We start from the raw sequence: 26263 nt of genomic DNA on the forward strand, positions 1-26263 counted from the left end.
TTTAAATGATATGCAACTGAATGCAAGTTTTAATTTTGTCATTGTCATTCCCATTTAGTCACTTGTTTGTGCTCTTTTTGTCATCATTGAGATTTTGATATGTTGAAAGTTAATACAAGCATCATGGTATAATTGAACCATAATGACCCGAGTAAAACTTACATGGATGTTTGATATTGCAAGATGACACAAGCATCGAGGTATAATTGAATCAAGACGACCTGAGTGTTGCCTGCATAAAAAAGACAAGAGTTAACCATTTTTATGTGAAAAATGGAAAATGTCTTCAATAATATGTTTCAAATCATGTCTCAAGACAAATTTGCACCATACGAATGATCGCCTCACAGACAGAAAACCAAAAAAAAATCAGATTCCTTCATTACTTCTCTAGCTCAAAGCATCCTTGAGTATCTCAGGAGACCTAATGATTCAAAAATCAAGATACAAATAGTCAAAACTTCATGCCAAATGTAAACAAATCATAATTCAGAAAAATCATCCATTGTGTGTGTGTTGAAGTTGCAGTTGGATAATGATCTTGTTTTCTACTTGATGAGTAGTGTTGACAATGGTTCCATAGAATGTTGTGATCCTTGTTTGTTGTCTGAATGCTAAAGTGAGATGAATGTTTCCCCCGGTTATGGATATTCATTGATGTGGATATATACATTGATCACCAAGCCATGGTGGGATATGACATGGATAAATGTTTAGATAATCAAGGACAATGACTACACTAAGTATATCCGAGATAATGTTGCGTGTATAAGTGTTTGGCAATGGATATGGGCTTAGATAAGATGGATCAAAGATATGATGTGAGTACTAATGGATAGAGGAAATTTTGTCTCACAAATAGCACTTATTTCTTGGTTTTTACCAATTATTTTTATTGCACTTTTTGATATGTTTTCCAAATTTTTTTAATTATTTTTTGTATTTTTCTTTTTTGCTTGATCCGTACATTGGACGACTCAAGTGTAGAACTTCTTCAGATGGATGTTGTTCGTTGGTTCATCGAGCACATCCCCTTTTGAATTTGACAACTGATATGCTCCTAATCCATAGGTTGATATGATGACAAAGGGTCCCAACCAATTAGGTTCAAATTTCCCTTTCTTTTCTCGATCTTGTTGATTTCTGGGATTTTCTTTTAGGATGAGATCACCGACTTTGAAATCCCTTGGGATGACTTTTTGATTATAGCTTCTGCACATTATTTGTTGATATGCCTTGAGATGATCATAGGCATGTTGTCATTTTTCATCAAGAAGCTCTAGTTCCTACAACCTATTTACTTGATATTCCTCATCTAGTATGAGGCCCTTCAAAGATACTCAGAGAGATGGGATTTCTACCTCAAGAGGTAGAATTGCTTCTGAACCGTACACCAATGAATATGGCGTAGCCCCTGTAGGTGTCTGGATATTGGTCCTGTAGGCCCAAAGTGCCGGATTGAGTTATACATGTCAATCCTTGCTAGCATTATTTACTGTTTTCTTGAGGATTTTTCAGTATTATTTTGTTTGATGCTTCTGCTTGGCCATTCCCTTGTGGGTAGTAGGGTGTGGAGAAGCGATGTTGGATTTTGAATCATTCGCATAGCTCTCGCACATCTTGATTCTTGAAAGGATGTCCATTATCTATGATGATGGAACTGGGAATGCCATATCTGCAAATGAGATAGTTGAGGATGAATGATGAGATTTGTTTTCTAGTTACGGTGGTCATCAGGACTGCTTCGATCCACTTGGTGAAATATTCTGTAGTGGTGATAATGAATTTATGTCCATTTGAAGAGGAAGGATGAATCTTTCCTACCAAATCGAGTCCCCATTGACAAAAAGGCCAAGATGTGGTGAAGGGTTGCAGCTCCTATGGTGGTGCATGTATGAGGTTATCGTGAATTTGACATTTCTTAGCAAATTGATAGGACTCTCTTTCTATTTTCGGCTAGTAATATCCCATTCTCAGAAGTTTCTTGGCAAGAGTAGGACCACTTGAATGCATACCACAAATACCTTTGTGAAGCTCATGTAAGGCAAAGTCAAATTTGTTACGATCGAGGCATTGAAGAAGAGTACCATCTAGAACTCGATGGTAAAGTGTGTCAGCACTTAAGGTATAGTGGGAAAATTGTCAGATGAAGCTGCGTTTTTGGTTGCAAGATAGATCAGGTGGGAGAGTATCATTTTTGAGATAATCTTAGATTGTCTCGTATAGAGGTCAATCTGAACCGGTTAGGGCATAGATGACTTGGGATACAGAATTGTCATAGGTTGGGGAAAACAATTGCTCTACCAGGAACTCATAACAACTCTATTTATCTGGAATTTGCAGCAGTGAGGTGATAGTGGCCATTGCATCGGCATTTCTGTTGTCCAATCTTGGAATTTGCTCAAAGATGATGTGCACAAAGTACTTTTTGAAATCATCCACCATTCTCTTGCAAGGCATTATCTTATCATATTTTTTCTAATAGTCATCGTTGATCTGGTTGATAACTAATTGAGAATCCCCATAGACTCTCAATTCTGTGATTCTCCATTCCACAACCACCTTGATTCTTGTTACCAGGGCTTCATATTCAACAATGTTATTGGTGCATGGAAACATCAGTCTATAAGATCTTGGAATTGTGTGCCCCTCTGGAGTGACAAATAGGATGCCAACACTCGATCCATGTTGTGTATAGGATCCATCAAAGTATAGGGTCCATTGCTTGGGGGTGATAGTGAGTACATCCATGTCTCGAAATTCTACCTGTAGTGGTTGTTGGTCTGGTAATGGTGCTTCTACCAGTTGATCTGCAATTACTTGTCCTTTGATAGCCCGTCGTTTTGTGTATTGAATATCAAACTCACTTAGAATCATGACCCATTTAGCTAATCATCTTATGAGAGCTACCTTGCTGGTTAGATACTTGAGAGGATCAATTTTTGCTACCATCTTGATTATGTGGGCCAACAAATAGTGGCGAAACTTTTGAGAAGAAAACACCATTGCCAAGGAAGCCTTCTCAATGAATGTATAATTGAGTTCTGATAACTCAATGATGAACCAATAGTACCAAACTGGTATTGAGAGGGGGGGGGGTGAATTAGTACAAACAAAAATACAGTCCAAAATCGGTTGGACAACAAATAATTCAAATGACTACAAGCAGTGATATTAGCTGAAGCAGAGTGCAACCGGTAAGACCCAAAACTACTAAAACAATCATAAACCGGTCACTCACTAAGATTTCCTCTTGGTTCAATACTACAATACCATTACACCCTCATGCATGAATAGGTAAACTATTATTTGATCTTCACAACAGTTGGTTCAACATGTTTTACAGGCAGGCATAAAACACATAACCATCATGTGCTCAACAGGTAATAACAAAGCATCACAAGACAGAAGCATCACACATGACACACATATTTTTCATGTGGAAACCCAACTGGGAAAAACCACGGTGGAGATGAATACCCACAAGTTGCTTTTGAACTCTTTTGAAGTCCACTCTGTTAGGAGCCTTGTCCGGTTAAAGACATTACAATAGGTTCTGCTAGGAACCGATCCTGTTAGGGATCACCTAGTTAAGGGATAGCAATAATACTTGGTTAAGGGTTAAACCCGGTAGGGTCACCTTGTTAGAGGATTTCAAGAACTCAATAGCTAAAGGATCTCCAGACCTCTATAGCTTCTCAGAACTCATTAACCTCGAGTTACCCGGTTAAGGGATTTGAATCAAGCCTGTTAAGACCACCCTGTTAGGGGATTTTGCAACAAGCCAGTTAAGGCTACCCTGTTAGGGGATTTTACAACTGTTGAAGTGGTTAGAGATCAATAGGAATTACAATGATCTAGTAACAACACTCAATGCTAATGCAGATCCATTTTGGCTCCTCTTCACCTTCTGCACATTCACTTTGTAGGTATCTCTTCTCTCCTTTGGTCTGGCAAGAATCACGTATCACTTCCCTAGGATACACACACACAACTTTTGCCAACAACCTTAGAAAGAAACACAACATCGATCTTATAGGAAACATACAGGTCAGTAGCAAAAACCCTAAACCCTAAACCTGTTAGGTTAAGCAATTCAAGTGGCTCGATCCTGATGATTGAATCATACTACATTAAATGCAACAATCTTGAATTGATCTCAAGACATTCTCCATCGTCCATTATCCACCAATTTCATGGCGGCTGATAACCCATCACGCGTTATCACCGTTTGACAGACTTTGCTCATTCCCGAGGTAGATAGGAATAGTCTTCTTCATGCAAGATCCTTCACATACACAGAGCTTACGTGGCAACATGATCTATCCTCCATTATACTGCTAACTCATCACATGAAGATCACCGATTGAGTCACACAGACTTGAGGTACTCCAACCAAAAATCCTGAAGTGGAAGCTACCTACCAAACGCTAGTTATGCAATGCTTCCATGTGCCGATTCCCATAACTACATGCCGATTCACCTTGAACAAATATACCACTTCACTTTGGCATATAAACCAGTTCATACATATGCTAGTTCCTCTCTCTTTTCACCTATCACATGTGCCGGTTCACACCATGTCTCATATTGACATCAATGACAACATACAATATCATTATGTCTTCATGCCGGTTCACATAATGCCAACAATCTCCCCCTTTGGCATTGATGGCAATATACAAAGATAGCTTCTCTGTTTCACATCTTCTCCCATTTGCTACAGATATCTTTTCGCTTCACTCCTTCTCCCCCTTTGACAATAATGCCAAAGTGGAGGTATAAGCATCTCTGTTTCAGCATGCTTCTCCCCCTAAGGAGTAGCATCCTTCAACACATCAATCAACCAAAAATTTGTCTTTCTAGTACCTGACTGATGTGGAACAATTACTTTTAGTTCACCTCCTAAAGGGGAAATACCCCTAATTCACCTCTCAAATGCACAAATGTTGTCTTTGGGAGAGGCTTGGTGAATATGTCTGCAACTGCTCCTTACTGGACACATGCTCTAGTGCAATCTCTTTATTCTGAACCTTTTCCCTCAAGAAATGATACTTAAGCTCAAAATGCTTGGTTGTAGAATGTAAAACCAGATTCTTTGATATATTGATAGCACTTGTGTTATCACAGAATACACTTACCAGTTCAGATACAGGGATCTTGAAGCCTTCCAGTACATGCTTCATCCAGATTATCTGAGTGCAGTTCATGAAAGTTGCAACATACTCCGCTTCCGTTGTAGAATGAGAGATACAACTTTGCTTTTTACTCATCCATGAGACCAGTCTACCACCGAGAAAGAATGCACCACCAGTTGTGCTTTTCTGGTCATCCACATTACCTACCCAATCAACATCTGTGAACACTTTCAGATTGAAATCATTGTTGTATGGGTACCACAATCCATAGTCAACTGTTCCCTTTAGATACCTAAGAATCTGCTTGACTGCAATCAAGTGGGATTCTCTTGGACTCTTCTGGAACCTTGCAGTAATGCCAACTACATGTGCAATATCCGGTCTGCTATGCACTACATAATGCAACTTGCCAATCATTGTTTTCCCTCCCAAACTTCTTGGGAATAATATCATTAAGTATGTGTCATTGTGAGAAAACTCTAAGCTCATGGTACAAAATTCTCGAACGTGATCATGGGGATCACTCTTACCATCATATTTGTCATACTTTGGTATATCTGATTTTTAGGGAAAAAGTACCATGTTCAATCTCCTATCAAAAGGTAAGGACAAATTTCGCCCAAGGAGTATCGTACTATGGTTCCTTGTTGCATGTCCTGCATTTGTCTTTAAAGTGTTTGGAGTTGTTGTGTAAGAGCAGCCATGGGTGCATTTGTCCTTCGATGGGGAGTTTCCCATCGTTCATTAAGATTGTCCTAATTGCGGGCATGGTCTTGTTCATGAGTGTTGTCTTGTTCATGGGTGTGATCTTGGTTGCATATGTTTTCTTGATCATGTGCCTCTTCTTCTCTTCGTTTTTCTGGATAGGCATAGTTTCTCGCTCTTGTTCTTAATATTATCTCATCTATATTACTTAAGTTTTCTGTGTCAAAATCCTTGGGAATGTTGACTCCTTTTCTATTTAGCATGAGTATAATATTTTTGCTTATCTACTTCTATAAGTCTTTCTACAAGTTTTTAGAAAGACGCATTCTCTTGACATTCTTGGAGATCTTTGTTTCCCCCATATTTGTATATTCATCAAAAGGATTGGATAGTCTACGACCCATGCTTTATTTCGGTTGTGATTCCTTCTTTTTGTTTCTCTGAGATTGAGTGACAGCCGACATTAATATATCTCTACCATAATGAATTCTTATTCTTCTATTGGGGTTATTGGTGGAGTTGGTGGTTCAGGTCGAGCTTCGTTGTAAGTGATATAAAACTTTGGGAACAAAGTGGAGTTAATCCTTCTTCCACTATTAAGGCATTGGTTGAATGCCGCTTTCTGAATGTAAGCCTACTTCTCAAAGACTCTTTGTCAAATTCATTTGTTTTTCCTTATATATACAACCACATATGACGCAAGAATGGGCGATGCGATGCAAAGAGTTGACAATTGATATAGAGAAATTTATTCCTTTTGATAAGTGCCTTAGAACTAGGTTTTCTCTTCTTCAACTTAGTCTTTTGATGAAGACTTATTCTTCTCAAAATATGAGGAGTGGTCATATACAAATGATCAATGTTTGATGTTTGGATATGGATACTTTGTTTGGAAACTCAAGTTTACTTTATCAAGTAGAAGTTTAGTTTGATTCACCTCCATGACAAAGTGTGTCAAATGATATGAGTCAAGTTTCCTAATGTAGAAACTTAATTTGACAACTTGAGGACCTAACTAGGTATTGTTTTGATAGGATTTCTTGGATGGTGGAAACTTTGATCACTGTTCTGATACTCTTTAATTTTGTTGGATGAAATCGGATTTCAAGCTAGTTGAAGATTTGAAAAATCTTTCTAAGAGTGCTTTGTTGGATTCGTAATTTTCTCACTTATGATTCTTTTTTGAAATTTTTTTGTTGGATTCTCAAAGGACCTAAAAGGGTATCTGAATTTATTGATAAAAAATTCACAAAGTGACTAATTTGCTCTTTGTTTTTCACTAATTTTGACCATGCGCTAAGACAGAGTCTTGATGCTCTAAAGGATGTTCTCAAAGCGCTACAAAATGTTCCTGATGCACTATGTTGCCTCTCCCATGTGCTATTTTAGACTATTTGATAATACAATTGTTGGATAGGTCATGCGCTAATATGTCCCTATGACACGCTGATGCTTGGTATGCATGCACTATAATATGGTTTGAAAAGGCTAGGCTGATGCTTGTATGTGCTACAATGATGTTGACAAGCACTATCTAACTTCTTACCCATGTGATAATGATCATGTGCTAATGTGAGTGATGAAAGTGCTAACTGTTGGTTGCAATGCACTACTGGATATTTGGGATGAGTTGGGATGTTGCTCCCATGTGCTAATTGTCCTAATAACTTTGTTTTGATGTTTTTGCTTTGATGTTGAGAAATAACTCTTGTGATTTTGATGGATGATTTTTTTGAAAATGACTTGAAAACACAACAGATAGAAGAGATAACAATTTGTCTATGCTAAAAAAATAGTGTATGTTCTTTTGAGGATGTTTTCAAATCCCCGATGTTTTCACTAGTTTGGATTACAAAAAGATAGATCAAGAAGACTCTTTATTCAAGGGTCATTGACAATATCATAACCCACTAGTCTTGATACTTCGTCAGCTCAAACAGCCTTGTCACCCCCTAGGGGGCGCCCATTTTTTTGCCTTTTGCCAAAAATTAACCCAAAGTGAATTGCTTCATAATTGAGTAGTTATCTTGGGAGATATATGGTGAGTGATCTTGGGGGCGGATTCTTCCCCACCCTTGCACTATGATATTGCCAATGTTTGGTAACTGACTCGGCTCAAAGCTTCTAATTCTATGGTTTTAATCAAGCTTTCGTTTGGTCTTCAGTGATAAACTCCCTTGGGAGGCTTTCCAACCTTTAGAACAAAGGCTTTATGTATCTTAAAGATACAAGGAAAGACTAATCATTGAGCAAAACCGTTGGAGGAGACTTTTGTCAGCCTCCACATTTGATTATAGTGGGTTGGAACACTTGGCGATAAAGTCATTTCCCACTTAGGTCATTCCCCTCTCATCGGCCTTAATGGCGCCCTAAGGGCAACTTAGGGGGGGTAGGTTTTCTAAAGGATTTAAGTGCTTGAAGTAAAAGAAAGCATGAAAGAGTGGTTTGGTTTTTTCGTCACCCAATTAAGGGGAGAGCATATACCTTCCACTTTCAAGACAAGGAAAACACATGTTCCTTTTAACCTTTAAAGCAATGATGATCTATCCTCTATTTGGAGATGTTACTCCAACAAGCATGGTGTTCTTTTTAGTTCCTATAGCAATTTGTTTGTTAATCTAGGAAATGAAATCCTAGTCAACTTAAAATAATGCACGTTTCTTGAAAGTGAATTTCTTTGTAAGAAATGGACAAGTTGATTGTTCTTTTTAATCTTGCAAGAAAGAGTGGATTGTTCTTTTTACCTTTGATAGGAAAATTGAAAAATTGTTGTTCTTTTAGAGTCCAAAATGAAGTGTTTTTCCTAATCTTGCAAGAAAGTAAATGTGAATTTGTTGTTCTTTTTAAACTTGCAAATTTTGATTATTTTTTTAAACCCAAAGAAAAAAATGTGGTTGATTTTAAGCCCAAAAGAAAGATGATGCTTTTTTTTTTATCCAAAGGAAAATTAAATTATTTTATCCAACTTAAAAAAGCTAGAAAGAAATCATAAATCCTAATTTTAACTCCTTCAACATGCAAGAAACTGTTAAAATCTGCAAGGAAAGAAGTCCGAAAATCAACAAAAAACATATGGTGGGCATACACAAGCCTAATTTTTCTACCTCTGTTACAAAGTTCTTCTTCTTTTTCTCTGTCAAAGATACGTGCTAAACTTCCGCACATACATCCTACAGAATGGTATTAAAGCGCTAAAATAAAACCCCTACGCGCTACTCTAATGCATGAATGCGCTAAGTTGATACTTCTATATGCATAAAAAGAAAAGAAGGTTATGCGCTAAAAAGAAGTTCAAAAGCGCTAGAAGATGGGTCCCATGCGCTAATAGTGCGATGAATGCACTACAGTTTTTCATAGATGCACTGAAGTATACTCCAGATGCGCTAAAAGGGTATTCCAGCATGCTTGTAATCCTTAGCTTGCACACAAAATGATGTTATTTTTGGGGATGAGCACCACGGTGGGCGCCATAAATGTATGCGGAAAAATGCGGTAACAAAATGAATAACTCGAGATCAGAAGACCCACACACCAATGAGACTCTTGGTGCAAGTATATGAACTAATTCTATTAGTTCAACTTCCCAAGGGGTGTCCCATTGTTCTCTATCTCACAGGATCTCTAAAGCCAATGTTTTTCGCTCAGATCATTAAGCAAGTGACTTAGGAATGTCAACCCCAAGAACGAGTGATATTGTGATCTACATGCATGAATGCATTCTAAGATATATATGCTGTGTTAAAACTATGATGATTAAGCTAGTATGAAGATAGTGATATGATAAAGCTATTGCTAAATTATCCTAATCATGATATACTAGCATGAATATACTATTGATATGAAAATGAAATGTTTTTAAATGTTTATGATGACGTTTTAACAAATAGAGGCTAAAATGCTTAGTAAATTAGACTATAATGTAGATGCATGAAACTTGGATGATATGGATAATGAAGAATGAGGGCTCTATTTATAGGGAAAATAGGGCAATAGATGGTTAAGATTGAATAATCTTAACAAGGGCTAGGATTGAAAGTTAATCAATCCATGTTTATAATTTTCACCAATGAAATGGTGAAAATTGTCAACAAGAGGTTGCTTGAGAGGAGAGGCAAGAAGCATTAAATGCCTGAGAAGACATGAAGGTTACCCTAGGAGGTAAGGGTTAAGGTTAGGTTAGGGTTATCCATTGGATAAAGCTTTTATCCAAGGGGTAAACTCTTGTGCAAGGATTAATGGGATAACCAAGGTTAAAGCCATGAATGTTTGATGAGACCCTTGAGTCAAAAGGATGGTTAAGTTAGAGGAAAGTCTCTAACCAAAGGTCAAAGGTGAGTTAACCATAAATGGTTATGTAAGAGCCTTTAATGGTTTGGAAGACTTTTAGAGGTTAACCATTTGAAGACACAAAGCCTTTAATGGTTATTGAAGACTTTGGAGGCTTTGAGAAGTGACTTCTCTTTGCTTAGGAATGTGACAATAACTAGGAGATGAATTAGGCTGAATTGGAAGTGATTAGAAGAATCTAGAAAGGGTTTAGGAGGCAAGTGGGAGATGTAGGAAAATGCAAGTGGATGAGGGAAAAGGATTTTAATTAAAATAAAATTATTTTATTTCAACCAAAATAGATGCAACTTGTATAAATACAAGTGGGGGGATTTAATAAATAAATTAGATTTATTTATTTGCAAGGATCAATTTAATTAAATATAAATTTAATTAGAAAGGGAGAAAGGGAAATTAATTAAATAAAGTGATTTATTTAATTAAAGGCTAGAAAAGGTTTAGGAGAATTTAATTAAATAAATTGAGTAATTCACTTAATCAAATAGATGAAAAACGAAGAAATTAATTAAATATAATTTAATTAATAGGGGGAATGGGGTTAAAATAAATATTAAATATTTATTTAGGAAAGTGGTCAGATTTATACGTCTACACAACCTAACATACTTTCAAAGGCTTTTTAAACAAAAATAAATTAAAATAAAGAAAGCACATTGACTCTCATTTAAATATTGGTGATTTTTCATTTATTAACTACAAATGCTCTTGCCATATATTTTAGATGTTGTCTCTTGCAAAAACTATAGGGTAAATTTCCTCATCACATGGCCTTTGTGTGTGCATATCTACTTATGTATGAGAAAAGCAAGTGAAGCTCTTAAAATTATGAAAATTAGGATAATTAATTTTGCATAGCACTTCCCTATTCTATTTATTTAAAGAAATTCAAATATGTTTTGTACAATGTAAGTTAAATATAAAAAAATAGTTTATTAAAAATAAAATTAATATGAAAAAAATAGATATTTAAAAATATATTAATTTATAATAAATTTAAACTATGACAGTATATTGAGTCCATCTTTAATGATTTTTTTTTAAAATTAAATTTTATGAGTTAAAAAATATAAATTACATGTTTTTGATTAAGGAAAAACAGGTTTTAAGGGACCCGAAACCCACTTACATATCATAAAGAAAAGCATTAGAGAAGCAAGAGAGGACAGAACAAGGAAAGAAAGGCAACAAAAGATCAACACAAAAGACAACAACCAGAGAAAAGTACAACAAAAAACCAACGAGATAGTGGCACATCTAAAACAAAACTAGAACATCTAGCTGAAAATATTTATGGTCTCCTCAGCATCCTTGACAAGCATCATAATTGCATTTTGCTGCCTCTTTAAGGTCTTTTCTTTCCTACACCTGTTGATACCTTTAGTCTTCAACTCCAACTCTTTATCATTTTGCCTAGTTCTATGTTTGGAAGAATGCTGGACAGAGCTAGAACCCGACTCATCATCAACAATCACAGTATCTTTGTTCTGCTTATCCTTCTCCAAGCAGACAACCAACGCATTTATATTTTGGGAAGTCACCTTCATCATAGCCAAGCTATGCTCCATGATTTTCCTTAGAGCACTCTTAGTTTTCTGAACCCTGTTGTTTATCAGTTCATAATCCAGCTCACGCTTTTCTTTGAGAGTCCTCACCACATCCTCTAGGTGCTTCACATCTCCCTTTATGATCTCACCCTCTGACTAGTTAGGAATATATTTTTCATCCTCTGCTTCACTATTATCCTCAAAATTTTCCTCTTTTCCTTTATCATTAATATCCTTAACTACATTATCAATTTTGAGCTCCAGCTCTCTCTGTTTTTCCTGAATGTTGGTAATATTATCAACCACCCACCTCTGGAACTTAAACATTTCCAGAGAGTTGTTTCTAACAACATTCAGAATAGTATCCGCATCCTCCATGTCCTGGGCAGAATCCTTAGGCCTAGGGTTGCCCTCCTCCATATTATTCTAAACCTCATCCCTGTTGTTCGTATCATAGGGACTCTCCTTCTCCTATGACTCATCAAAATCCTCTTTACCCTGCTCATTATCCTTGTCTCATTTCTCACCCTCCACCTCCTTCTCCTTCTCATGCTTCACCTCCTTCTCCACCTCCTTCTCCTACTCCTGCTCAGGAGCAGTTGTCTCTTCAGCATCTTCTTCAACTTTCTTACTAACCCTCGATTTCTTTTTAGGGGGAGGATTGGTAGAATCCTCATCAGACTTAGAGGGTTGCCCTCCATATAAAATACATGTTTTTTTATATTAAAAGCAGCAAAAAATAAGGGTGTTGTCCCTTAATTACAACGCCTAGAGGCTGGCCATAAATAGAATCAACATACTGACAGCACTAAGAAAAAGCTAAACAAAACATCCCGTTACTTAATATCAAAAACCAAAACTAGTTGTTAGCTACGAGAATATACTCCATAACTAACACCTCCAGATTAACTAAGCACACCATATATAAAGTAATCTTACTAACATTGAAGTGTTGAAGAGGTTATGAGTTTGAAGTGTTATGGGACACCAAAATTCAAATTTGAAAATTGTCCGACTTTGCTATTCAATGCCCCAATCACGCAACAAAGGTCCAGAACACCATCTTAACGCCTTGCATTGAGAACATGTTTTGTTTGCCACACCATCAAAATTCAACAAACAATGTTCATTCTGGCATATATATATTCAAGTCTTTCATTGAAAATGACTAATGATATTCTGCTTGAGACTATTAATTGTATCATTTTATCTTTAACAATTTATCAAAGGATCTTTAAGTGCTATTTCATGTTATTTCATCTCATATAGATTTGGAATATTGCTTAACAGACTATGGATAGAATGATGCAACACAATTACATCAATTTTACATCAATGTATTAAATTTATTCATGAAATAAAAGTGGTTAAAACTGATAAAGCTCAATATACGCAAAAATCTAATTTGAGTCATTTAACACTAGATACATTTGTGAATACTTCCAACAACCCTCCACATGAACATATGGATGATATACATGGCTCATATATGTTCCAAAAAGAAAAAGAATGAAGAACCAATATGAATAAAACTAAGAGAAAATTACCAGACCTATAGTGTTTACTATAATTTAGTCCAAGCTTATTTATACGCTTTATTTTAAGGAACTTAAACAAATGGAAAGGTCTAAGGAACCTCAAGTTGCATATCCTACAATATTTTTGCATAAAGGTCTTAATATATGCATACCTTCTGTAATGGTGAAAATATTAGGGTTTCACCTAAAGATGTAGTATAACTGCTAATATTTTTCTTAGGTACCACTACATTAAAGAGGGGTGAATCCACTAGATCTAGCCTCCAATCAGAAAGGATAGGGCTAATAAATTCTATTGGATTCACTGGATTAGAAATTGATACTCTCTTTTAAGTTGAATTGTGAAAATACTGAAATTAGGGTAAATGTACTAGAACTGAACACCTAAATAGAGAGCTACAGTCATCAGATCGAGCCATGAACTTGGATCTGAGTAAAATGTGAATGTTCAAATATGTTCCCAAAAAGGAGCTCCTCATCGGGATCAGAATGCCCATCACTTTGGTCCTCCGTACTTTTCATCGTCCAAAGGGGATCCTGTTCATCTTTGTAAATAATGCCAATTCTGAAAAATACCAGCTCCATACCCATTCTTGTGCATAATAGAGAAGGGGAAATGGTTGGGATTAGGGGTTTGCCTTAGGTCAAACCTCAGTTTTGGAATTAACCATGAAATAGAAATGAAATGTAATTGAATTGTTGTAATGGAAATTATTTCCATTTGAGGGAAATGTTGAATAAAGTTTGAAACACTAATGATATACCTTTTAATGGAGTTTTGTTTGTCTCCACAAGGAATTAGGATTTCATGAAGTCTTCATAAACATAGAACATGAATTTCAACTCCAATTCTTGAATCTTGACCTTACTTCTTCTCATTGTTTGAATTGATTGAACAAATATCTTAGGTTGTTATCAAAATGAGAGGGGTATACCTCCTTTTATACATGTTATTTGGAATAAAAATTAATTTTTCAACATGAGTTGACACGAGATCTAGGTTCCCGCTTAAATGATGTTACCGTCAAGGGGCCCCAAAATGGGCCCTGATTGGGAGGACCAAAGTGATAGCACCATGGTCTTGACCAATCACGGACCAAGAAATGGGGGCAAAAAGTGTGCATGTTGAAAAAGATGAACTTGTTACATGGTGTGAGTAGAATCAAGGCTCTGGTCAAGGCTTGGGACATGAACACCAAGGTGAGGGCCCAAATGAGGATAAAATTGTAAGGGGGTTCAATTTAGGACACTACATTTAGCCCCCAGTTTAGCGGGAGTATGAAACTAAGCATACTCTTGGTAAAGTACAAAGGTTTACGTTGAAAAAGCTTTTTTCAAGTCATCAAAGAGGAAAGATACACCAAGCCCACATAGGAATTTAGGATCTTACATCATTAATATCAAGATAAAAGGGACATCATAAAAGAAAGAGAATCATGACTGCTAGCCTAGTAAGGATCACTTACTATAAGTCATGACAAGAAAAATACCGAAATTACAAAGCAAAGGCTAAGTTTGCAAATTAACTTGAGTATTGAGATATGTGAAAGTGTGTGCATACAGTGAAACATTGAGTGGCGTTTATGCACCTATGTTAAAAATATTGCATATGCCTTACCGAGAGAAATTTCTTTAAGGTAGCATACATGCATCCAAAGTAAAATCACGTTACCACAATGATATGCCCCCAAGAAAGGAAAAATCAAAGGATAATGGTTACAAAACACATAAGGGTTCTACTAACTCTAGGGTCAGTATGCTCTTATGATAAATAATGTATATCATGAAATATATTTGCACTGAATTGACCTCATAGCCCAAAGGAAGTAGAACCACAATGGAAGAAGGGCACATGTGTCTTTTGAGTCAACATGGAAGAGACCAAAAGAGGTCTCAACACTTTGCATCATCCTCAAGTATACAACACTAGGGAAAAAAAAATAGAAAAATTGAGATACAAATAGAAGAATGTTACATATAAGAGAGAGAGAGAGAGAGAGAGAGAGAGAGAGAGAATCTATGACACAAATGAAGCTAATCAAGAAAATCATCTTCCTCCCAATCTTATTGAACATTGTTTTGGGAAGGTGGACAATATGCAAGAGGAGCAACTTTGAGCACTAGTACATTCGGAGTTGATTTTTGACGGCCGTTTGTCAGATTTTCGACAAATTTTCGTCAGAGTGTCAACAAAATCCATCGTCAAAAAATCGGTGTTGGATTGGTCGATGATGTCATGCCCGTCAGAAATTCAACAATCCAATGGACTCTGCCGATAGTCAAAGAATTCATCGGTCGAAAGCTTGGTATTCATCGTAATTCCGATGATGATCATTTTTATAAAAAAAATAAATAGAAAAGAGCCATCGAAGGAAGGAAGTTCTTTCAATTTGTTTTAAATCCTAAGGGGTTCAGGGTTTAGGTTATAAGTCGCTTCAATACCTGAGAAAAGCCCTTTTGGTTTCTAATTTGGAGTTACTTTATTCACTTAAGCGATGGGTCTATTTATCATAAAAGTGTTCTCCCCTTGTCATTTACCTAGGTGGTCCCTTTAAATATTTTATTCTTGTTCGCTTTTAATCTGCCTTTTCTAATGTATGTCGGGCCTTATAAGTATGATGTGATTTTCTGTTGATCTGACAGCCCACGTTGATTCACGACCAAAAAGTGCTCAAAACTTAGTTTCCACAAAGTAGCGAAAGGCGAAGGTGGACCCGGCATATAGGTTTGGACCAAAGCTAAAAACCGATCAAGTTTCATCTGATCGGACAGACAGTGTGGTTTTGTGAGATCAAGATGAACGTGTTTTAACCTTCACGAAGTGGCGAAAGGGTTTGGCGGGTCCCAGAGATAAGCGGTCTTCTTTGGTTAAAGAATGATCGGGTTGGAAAAAGATCAATGGCTTCTCGTTGTTTTGTGGTCGGGAGATGCACGAGCTATACCTTCAGCGAAATAGCGAAAAGGTGGAGGGTCCTGCTAAGAGTGGTAGTAAATGTGGTAACCCCAGTTGGCGATGACATGGCAGTGACAAGGCACTCAGTTGGTGGTATGCAGTGGGTCCGGGCAAGGTTGTCATAAAAAGAGTAAACAACGAGCAAGTTCTTGAGATCTAACGGCTCGCATGAATTCACGAAGATAAGATGCTATCAGGTTAGTCATTGTGAAGTAGCAAAAAGGCCAATGGGCCCAAGGGACAGACATGGCATGAAGTTAAAAGCAGATTAGGTCTGTTTTGATCTAACGGTTCTTGTGGTTTCATGGTTGCAAGCCAGACGAAGAATAATGTTCACGAAGTCGCGAAAGACAGGTGGAAATCACACAGAGGAGTGATGTGGCATAACAGCTGCCGCTTTTTGTATTGCTTGATAGTAATGTGTCGAGTGACACGTGGTTTAAAAAAGTGATTGAGGGCCCGCCTAGGTGTAACCGACAGTTATGTGGGAATAGTAAAAGGGAACATGTGGCGGATTAAGGGTGGAACCAAAAGGAGTTTCCAGGGCTAATGGCTGATTGCCATGTGGCATTTATTAACTAGAGAACAAGTGGGGTAAGTAATTCCTGGATAAAGGGCCCACTTAAAAGGCATTCATCTCAAGATTGATCCAACACTTCTCGTTGTTTCGTGACCTGAAGATGCCTGTAGCTTAACCTCAGCGAAATGGCAAAAACTGTTAGCCGTCAAGATGAGGCGCGGTTAGTTAAAAGGATTGACGGTCCCAATTGGAGTTAAAGGCCGGGTGATTTGAGTTTGATCTAACGCTTGGCGCGGCCTTGCGAAGGAAAAGTGCACGACTGTTAAACTCCGCGAAGTGGCAAAAAGGAGGTAGGGCCTGACACTAAAGCAAAGAGATTAAATGGAGATAAAGGTGATGTAAGTTCTCGAGATCCAACAACCAACGTTATTTCGTGAAAGAAAAGAGCACGGGTTTTATGTTCTGCGAAGTAGCGAAAGAGCAAAACAGAGGAAAGACTTAGAGAAATTATGACTCGTTGGAGCCAGTTTTGAATTCGATTTGGCGAATTCAATTCTAAAAAGAAAGCCGAAGCATGCGGAGTTAATTTCTAAAAACTTAAATGCCAACTTGCCCTTTTGAGTCTGCATCAACTTAATTGCTAAGTATTGTTTCATCAAAGTTTGTTACAAAGCGAATTGTTGCAGAGCGATTCTCTTTAGGTGAATAATCAAGTTTCTTGTGCTTTTCTTGATAACTCTTGGTTTGTTCTCAAATACTGTTGTGTGAATTACTTCATTAGAGGTCTGTGCTAGCTTCTAGTGGTATAACTGTTTGACCAGAATGGCAACCAGAAGAGAATTAACAGGGAAAGTGAATTACCAGGACCGAAATATCTATGATGATTTTTTAGAGCAATTAGCCATGTCCACCAATGTTGGGGCTAAGGCCAAAGAGCTAGTACCTAAGAACCCTCGTCTAAAAATTGGAGATGGCCTTTATGATAAGGGTAATTCGTTGAGGGACCCTGAAATAGGATTGTCAGGCTTAGGAGTCTTCAAAGTCAGTTTTGGGCAGAGGAATTCCCCAGCTCCTTTGAATGGCATATGGGAGCAGGATGTAGGCAAGCTTGTGGTCCTAGGTGTTTTTATGGATGCAGATTTGTTAGCCCTGATTGCATAGAATTATGAACCTGTGGCAAGATGCATCAAGAACATAAAGGGATCAGTCTTGATTGAGATAAATGAAGATGAATTCAGGAAAGTGTTTAAACTCAGTGAGTCCTCCAATTTGTTAGAACCTATTGACTTTGAGTCCTTAGCCTAGGTTTACAACACATAAAGGGATCATCTTAGAAGTGGCCCATTGAAATAATTCTTTGTAAAGATAGGGGGGTTAATAGTTGTAGGCCCCAGCACAATGGAACCATTCTCTCTCAACCTATTCACTCTGAGAGCTAAGGGTATGTATTGAGCATTATGCCAGATTTTTGGAGAGGATGTTGAAAAGAATATGCCAACCCATTATATGTTAATGATTGCACAAATTCTAAACCCCTCCCTAGCAATAACATTTGATTATGCCTCATACCTTGCTGATGCAATTCATAAAGGGCTATTATAAATAAAAAATGGTAAGGTGGATAGGCCATTTGGATGGTACTCCATGTTAATGCATATGTTTCTGTTCAAAGGGGCTGATTATTTTGGAAAGGAGATGGACCTGATTAAGGTCAAGGATAAAGAGGAGATGCCAGTGCAATTGTGGAGTAGTGTTCTATCTTGGGATAGAGAAGATACAATTTATTTAAAGTTTGATAGATGCTTTGCATCTAAAATTAGGATTCTTCTATGCAAAGAAAACCCTAGAATTCCTAAGGCTCTTTTGGAGTTTCTTAGACCAAAGGAGTTTGCAGAGGATATCAAGATTGTTCACAATTGGGGAGACATATATTTGTACCCTATGTCTACTATTTTTAGAGTGTTTGGATTTAGAGGCACCCCATTTTTACTACCCTATCAGGTCCCATTGAAGATAGGGATTGCAGAAGTCCTGAGACAAATTGGGGGAGTACAAGAAGCAGAGCTAACCAATAGAGGTAAAGGGACTATTTTCCCAACTATTACCATGGCTCACCATTTTGTGATCACTAAGGGTGGATGGAGATTTTTTGAAGAATTCTTTAAGCCATATAGGTTGTCTACTGCAGTGTCAAGATGCGTAGACCCCGAGGATTTTTTCAATGGCATGTTCAGAAAAAGAGTAGTGTGTAGAGGTAGGCCACATCAATTTCAGTTCCTAGAAGATCTGATTAGAAATGAATTCACCTTAGATGAGCAAGAACTAAGGAAGGAGAAGTGGGTGGCATATAAGAAAGCCCTTGATTTTATCCATCAATTTGACACTAGCTATGACCCCCTTTCTAGCTTCAATCCATTTGAGGAGAAAATAAAATTCTTGATTCTTTATTTTGAAGATCTCATGAAGACCTAAAAGAAAAGAGGGAGGCCATAATGCAAAATGAGCCTGATAAGGCTAAGATGGTATTGGCTAAGCCTGCCTTTGCTAGAGATATCCCACGTGGTGACTATGTAATGCACAAAAGGTCAAAGTACACTGTGATAATGTCAGTGATAGGTGAGCCTTCCACTTCAAAAGGGAAGAGGAAAATTGAAGATGTCATTGACATCCAGGATTCCCCTAAGAAGCAGAGAGTGGGAAAGGAAATTGAAACTAATGAGCCTCAATATTCTCCATCTCAATCTCCTATCCACATTGGAGATGAACAAGTTGTGGCTGAACAATTATTGCAATTAGGGAGTCTCGGTGAGATTGCCTATATCTATGAGGAGACCCAAGGGGGGATGCCTGAAGAGCCACCTAATGTTGAAATGGATTTGACTGATGGTGAGTTAAAGGGCCAAGAAATGGATCTTACTGTTAAGAAAGCTAGTGAAGAATTCCTAGCTGACAGTAATTTTGTCACATCAGGAGCTTTTATACAGTTTCTATGGAAGAAAAATATTGAACAATTCAAGACTAGATGTAAACAGGGGAAAAGTGAACAACCTCTTAAAAATACAACTCAGGTAGAAGAAGAGGTTAAGAAAGAAATGATGGAGGAGTTCAAAGCAATCACCCTTGAGAAAGGAAGAGAAATGGTAGCAAAGGCTGGTGTGTTGATTCTCCCTGAATGGGATATAGTTGATGCCTTAGTGCTTGATGCAGTGAGGAAAGAAACAAAGCCTATGGAAGGAGTGACATTCAACAAAGATAATGCTGCTCTTGTCATGTGGTCTTTAAAGAAGGATGAAAACAAAAGAAGGAAGCATGCATCAGATTCTAGCCTCTTAGGAGGCATGATAGTTAAAAGAGTCCAAGACACAGGGGTAGTGGAAGCTGCAAGCACAGTCCTAGAGACTGCAAAATTCATTGTTGCGGTGGTAGAGAAAGAGGCACAAGAAAAGGCTAATCTCCAATTGAAGTTGGAGACTATTTTAAAAGCTTACAATGATGCTAAATAAGGAATAGCCAACAGAGACAACATAATTTCTAGACTCCAGAGTCAATCAGTAGGTCAATATCATCCCAATGAATCTTCTACACTCATGATAGCCTCCTCTCTAGCAAGACCCCCTTCTACTAGTCCCATCATTGAATATCCCCCTTCTCCTATGCCTTCTAGTTACCAATTACTGAAAATGTCCAACATGAGTTGGAAAAATTGAAACAAGCTCAGACATTGTATGCAAACAAATATGAGGAGAAGGTGAAAGCCACCATCTTGAATTTTGCTGACTTAGTCAAAACCTCCAATGTATACATAAATATGAAGAGGATTCTTGAGATTTTGATCAAATTAAGAGAAGAAGAAGCCACTTTGGAACCAATCCTGAATAAGTGGGTGCCTAGAGGTAAAGAGTTAGAGCTCATGTGTTCTTCCCATGCAGATGCAGAAGAGAATGACAATCTAAGGTCCACGTGTGAGTTTATAAAAGAGATGAATATTCTTTCAGTGGAAGGAGCAAATATAAAAAGAAAAGCCCAACTTTATAGGAAAGAATATTCAAATCATAAATTTGAAATGTTTCCAAGAGGTTTCATTGGTCCTGTCCAGCTAAAGGAAGAGAAGACTTGGTTAAAGGAGGTCCCTAAGGATCAATCAGATTATTAGTACTGATGACACATCCTTATTTGTCCAAATAATTGAGGAAATTGAAAAAGTGAAATCTCATTATGGTTTCATAGAAACAGAGATTGGGCATGTACGAGTCACTTGGAAGCGGCTAGAAGATATGAAACGGAAGATTGCTAGTTTTACTTGGCCTAGTGATGATGTGTATCAGGAGTGGAAAGATAAGTATATGGGATAGAAAGAAGATGCTCGGGAGTAGTTACAGGAGGTTGCAACAGAACAACAAGTAGAGGAAGCCGCAGATGCTGAAAAGGACTTATAACCACTTCTTGAAAATGACCAGTTGTTTGTAACAAACTTTCTTTTGAAGGGTCCAAAGCTTGTATGCATCCATACTATTATAAATGGATACCAGGACTCCTAAAAAATGATCGCAAGTAATTGTAAGAAAATGCTGCAGAAATTTATTTGAGCTTTTTTCTAGTCTTATGGAGAATACTCTGAGTTTTGTAATATTTTCTCAAAATTAATATCAATATACAAACTAGAAATAGTGTATATACATAAATGTGCATAGCAGTCATAGGGAAACTCATGTCAAATGTGCAACTCAATACAATAAATAATCTTAGTTTGTAGCCCTATAGCATCATAATGCAGTCCTTGACCAAGTATGCATACAAGAAACATCTAGTTCTATTAAGGCACAAGCATCAAAGTCAGAGGTTATGACAACTAGTGAAAAACATCAAGAACAAAAAGTTTAGTCTCAAGAATTAGGAGTTGTAATAAAAAAACTTACAAGGATGAGGCATATTCATAACTTTTGCAGTCCCACCTTGGATATCAACACTAGAAGCAACTCATATACCCAACAACTCATGGTGTTGTTGTTCGTGTTGGCTCTGTTGGACCCTGCAATTAAGATTCAATATACATTATTCAATAAGATTAACTGTGCAACATAATGAAATATTGAAAAGTGTGTTACCTTGTTGAGCTTCGCTTGGTTTCGAGAATAGTTTAATATTCTCTACTTAATAGGGCCAACCACGTGAGGGTGGAATCTCATTTGGCCCCTCCCCCCCCCCCCTAACATCACTCTAAATTCCCCGTTAACATCTTATAACATTCATTCATTAATTCTTTCTACCATTAATAAAATATAGCATTCATTCATTAATATCACATAATGTTCATTAACACATAACATTGATTAACATTAATTAACACGCAACATTTATCAATATTAATTAACACATATCATCCATAACCATTAATTAGCACATAATTACATTCACTAACACATAAAAATCAGTCATTATCAAATAAGTTAGATTACAATCATTTCTTTCTTTGTTTTTTCATTGAAGCTATGAAAAGACTAAGTGGAACATCAGTGTCTTCATCATTTACCCCCTCTGCAGATGTTCCGCCAACTGCTTGTGATCTCAATGTATGCCTAGTCCTATACTGAGGACGAGGACACTGAAGCGAAGGGGGGTCCTCTGCAATAACAAAGAAATGGGTTAACTTCAAAAAAAAAAATTTATTATTGTTACAAGTATTTCATTAATTTAGAGAACATAATTGTTGTTCTCTTTGCCTGATGGGGCCACATCATTTTGTGTAGCCTCAACCTCAACATGATGAACACCATGGTCCTCTTTACCTGAGTGGGGAACATCATGTTCTTGAGGTTGTGTACCCAGATCATGCTCCACTTGCTCACCACCGACGACATGCTCTAAAATATTAACAAGAAAGGTTACATTAATTACTACTCTAATTACAAATCAAGATATTTAATTGTATTAATAGCTAAATAAATAAATTTGAATAGCAAATGAATACCTCCACTACTGGGATGCACATCCGAACCTTCATGTGCAGGTGGTGTTTCACAATTAGCAGCTGCATTCACATTGTTATCATTGCTTGCTTATTTAAAACAAATATAGTCACTTTATGTTGGAACTCAACATCAATTAGATTATTGGTAAAGTATTCAATTTGAAACAACTTCCATTTAGCATATTTATCTGTGTGACGGATGCACTCGAATGTTGTGTATGCCCACTCAATTCTCATAGCCAATCAGCCACGACTGAATAGCCTTGCTGGTAGGCAATTATCTTGTCATTTTCTGTGGGCACTCTATTGAATTCAGAGCCTTGCATTTTTGCTTGGTACCATGAATTTTTCTTGCATTGTTTGATAAAAAAAAAACGTTTGCAATTTATTAATATTTTGAGACAATATGGGAGTTTACATGAGATACTTACAATTCATGCAACAAGTTTCATGTAACCACCAGAGTCGAGTTTGTGTTGCCCGTGCTTTTCTTGCCTTGCCTTGGTTGCCTTTGACATGTCACTCAGTCTATAAAAAGTTTGAAATATGTTAGATTATATAAATATAAAGAGTTATTAATTAGTACATAATTACATTCTTAATAGTATCCCGTACCTTCTCCTGGCATCTACTGGTGTATTTCCTTTTTTCCTTTCAATTCTCTCCTTGGCATCCAAAATCAGGTCCTTCCACTCCCTCTGTGGAATCATGGGGGGACGCTCGTACTTTAGGTTCCTCTCCAAATGGGTCCTATATTGGTCCCTTGCATACTTTAGATATGTGCCAGCTTTTTCAAGGAGCTTGGTTTTGTCAAAGGTGTCATTTCCAAACCACTCAACCATTTGGTTTGTAATTGATCTTTTAACCTTTTTTCTTGGTCATTCCACCTTTTAAAGAAAAAACAAACCTATTAGATTCAGAAATGAACTGAAGCTACATTTATTACACTTCAAGAAATGGATCAAAGGAAAAGTATTCTAGCAATGATATGAAATCAAAAGTGGATAAGGGTTAGTTCACATATGATGTACCACCTTTTACGTATGGTGGGCCCAAATATCTGCAATGCAATGTCACTAAGATTTTATAGAAAATATCATTGCCTGCAAAAAATTCATGGGATCAATATTAGTCCAAAACGAGTGATCATAAAGTAAATTACAATTAGAGTATATATAATAATAATTTTAAAGTACCTGGAACCTTTTGTATCTTTAAGGGAAGCATTTCTTCGTTGCTCACCATGAATGTGGCCTGCAATGTTCCCGTACTAGCAATACGAGAAGATCCAGGAAATGATGCTATGTTATCAGCAATAGTCGCCTCTGGCACATCCTCATGTGCATCTTCTCCTACAAAAAATGAATCCACTATGAAATGGTAGTGGAATTCAAGAAAGAACGCTTGAAGGGAAATAAACACATGACAAAAGATAGAGAAAATGAGGGATCTACCAACAGTGGGCGGGCCAATATGACGTGCACTAGAGGATGTTTGCATGCTACGTGTTGCCGAAATTGCAGTCGGCAATATAGGTGAGGGTGACCTCTGATGAGGCAGTGTCGACATTTGCACAGTAACATTGACAACACCTAAAGAATAATACATTAAATATATCAAACATTAAATATATGAAAAGTGCAAGAATTGTAAACAAGGATGAACCTTTATTTTGAAAATTGACAGTATCAAGTATGATGTGTTTTGGGTACTCAGAGTGATAAGCCAAGAAAGTGATAATACAAGAAAATCATCATCACCTGATCCTGCAACACCCTGATCGTAGGAACGACTTTCATGAGGGCGGATAAATTGCTGTAAAAACAATACGTACATATTTTAGTTAATGACATAAAAAGAGAATAAAATATAAACCATTATTGAACTTTTGTTATAATTAAAGCTTTCATTACTGCTTACTTGCAAGTTTTCTGCTGTCTTATATAGTAATTCCACCCTTTGTCGTATCTCATCAGTGGTAGGATGCACGGCTACCAAAGCAACAATCTCTTTTCTAATTTTTATAAGAGGCATTTTAAAGAATTTCACAAGGTCTGTGGGATCTTTAGGGTCATCATTGCTTAACCCTAATGATTCCACATCCATATAAAGGTGCTCAGGTACTGCAACTCCCTTTCCCTTTCCCCGAACATCTGTCTGTGTCAAGAATATCATTAACAATTACAAAATTAGTATAAATCACTAAAAAAAAGAACATAATAATGTAACAGTTTGCTTCTACCTAATTTGTACAATTACAATGAGGTTTACCTGCTCGGTAGAAGTGTCGCAAGGTACATCTCTATCTGCGATATGTGATGGATCCATGTCGGCCTATGACAAAGAAAAAATATAAAAAACGTTAGCGAAATTACATCATACACAACATGAACAACATGAACTTTGTACACAAAAATAGTATTAAATAATAAAAAGATGTTGTCATCAAAATCATTGTAAATTTTGTAATTGCTTACCTTTACTTTATGTACACTATGCAGGATCCTCAACTAAATGGTCACATAAATAGTCACATAGCTAATAAACAATCCAATTTTCATAAATAAACACAGTTTAAAAATTGTCACATAAATAGTCACACCCCCTATCTCCATCTCCATATTAAAAGGTGCATCATGAATTAATTATGTAATGGCATTAGAATTCAAACCAAAATGAATTAATTATGTAAAAAAAATTCTATCAAGAAGTCAATATTCAATAGATAATATATTAATCGCATTCCTCATACATTTCATTCCTCATCATCATGAACATCAAGGTCATCATCGCCATCATCATCATCATCATCATCATCATCATCATCATCATCATCAACGTCTTCGCCATCATCATCACCATCATCACCATCACCGTCATCATCATCATCATCATCATCATCATCATCTTCTTCTTCTTCTTCTTCTTCTTCTTCTTCTTCTTGTTCTTCTTCATCGTCATTGTGAAACTGTCGATCGTGATCATCATCCACATCATCTTCTACTTCTTCGGTATCTTCTTCTTCCATCACATTATACTTTATCGGCCTTCCTCTTGGATCATGTCTAACAACAAATGACCAACCTGGTTTATGTGGAAGCTTTGAGTAAAATACTTGCTCACATTGGCTTGGAAGAACATAGGGCTCATCCCCAAATAGTTCAAATGACCTTGTATTTAGCATTATAAAACCATTATCATGTTCAATAACAGTTCTATCAGGATCATTTTTATTCAATCGTAGCCTGTACCATTTGACGACAAACAAAACTAATTTGAAGGAATTAAAGTCACACTCAAGTATATCATCCAAAATGCCATATTATCGATTTTGAGACTGTTGAGGATGAATGTCATTTCTTGATGAAATATTTGTCACCTCAAAGACTGCAGTGATGCCAGAATCACAAGTTTTCTTCGTGTCATCCAACTTTTTAATGCGAAATTTATGACCATTGTAGCACATAGCGTTGTGGTGTTTGACCTGCGATACGTCAAACATGTAAAATTTATTGCATTGTGAGTTGATAAACATATGGGTGATTAATAA

This window comes from Cryptomeria japonica, chromosome 9, assembly GCF_030272615.1.
Source record: "Cryptomeria japonica chromosome 9, Sugi_1.0, whole genome shotgun sequence".
Taxonomy (NCBI): domain Eukaryota; kingdom Viridiplantae; phylum Streptophyta; class Pinopsida; order Cupressales; family Cupressaceae; genus Cryptomeria; species Cryptomeria japonica.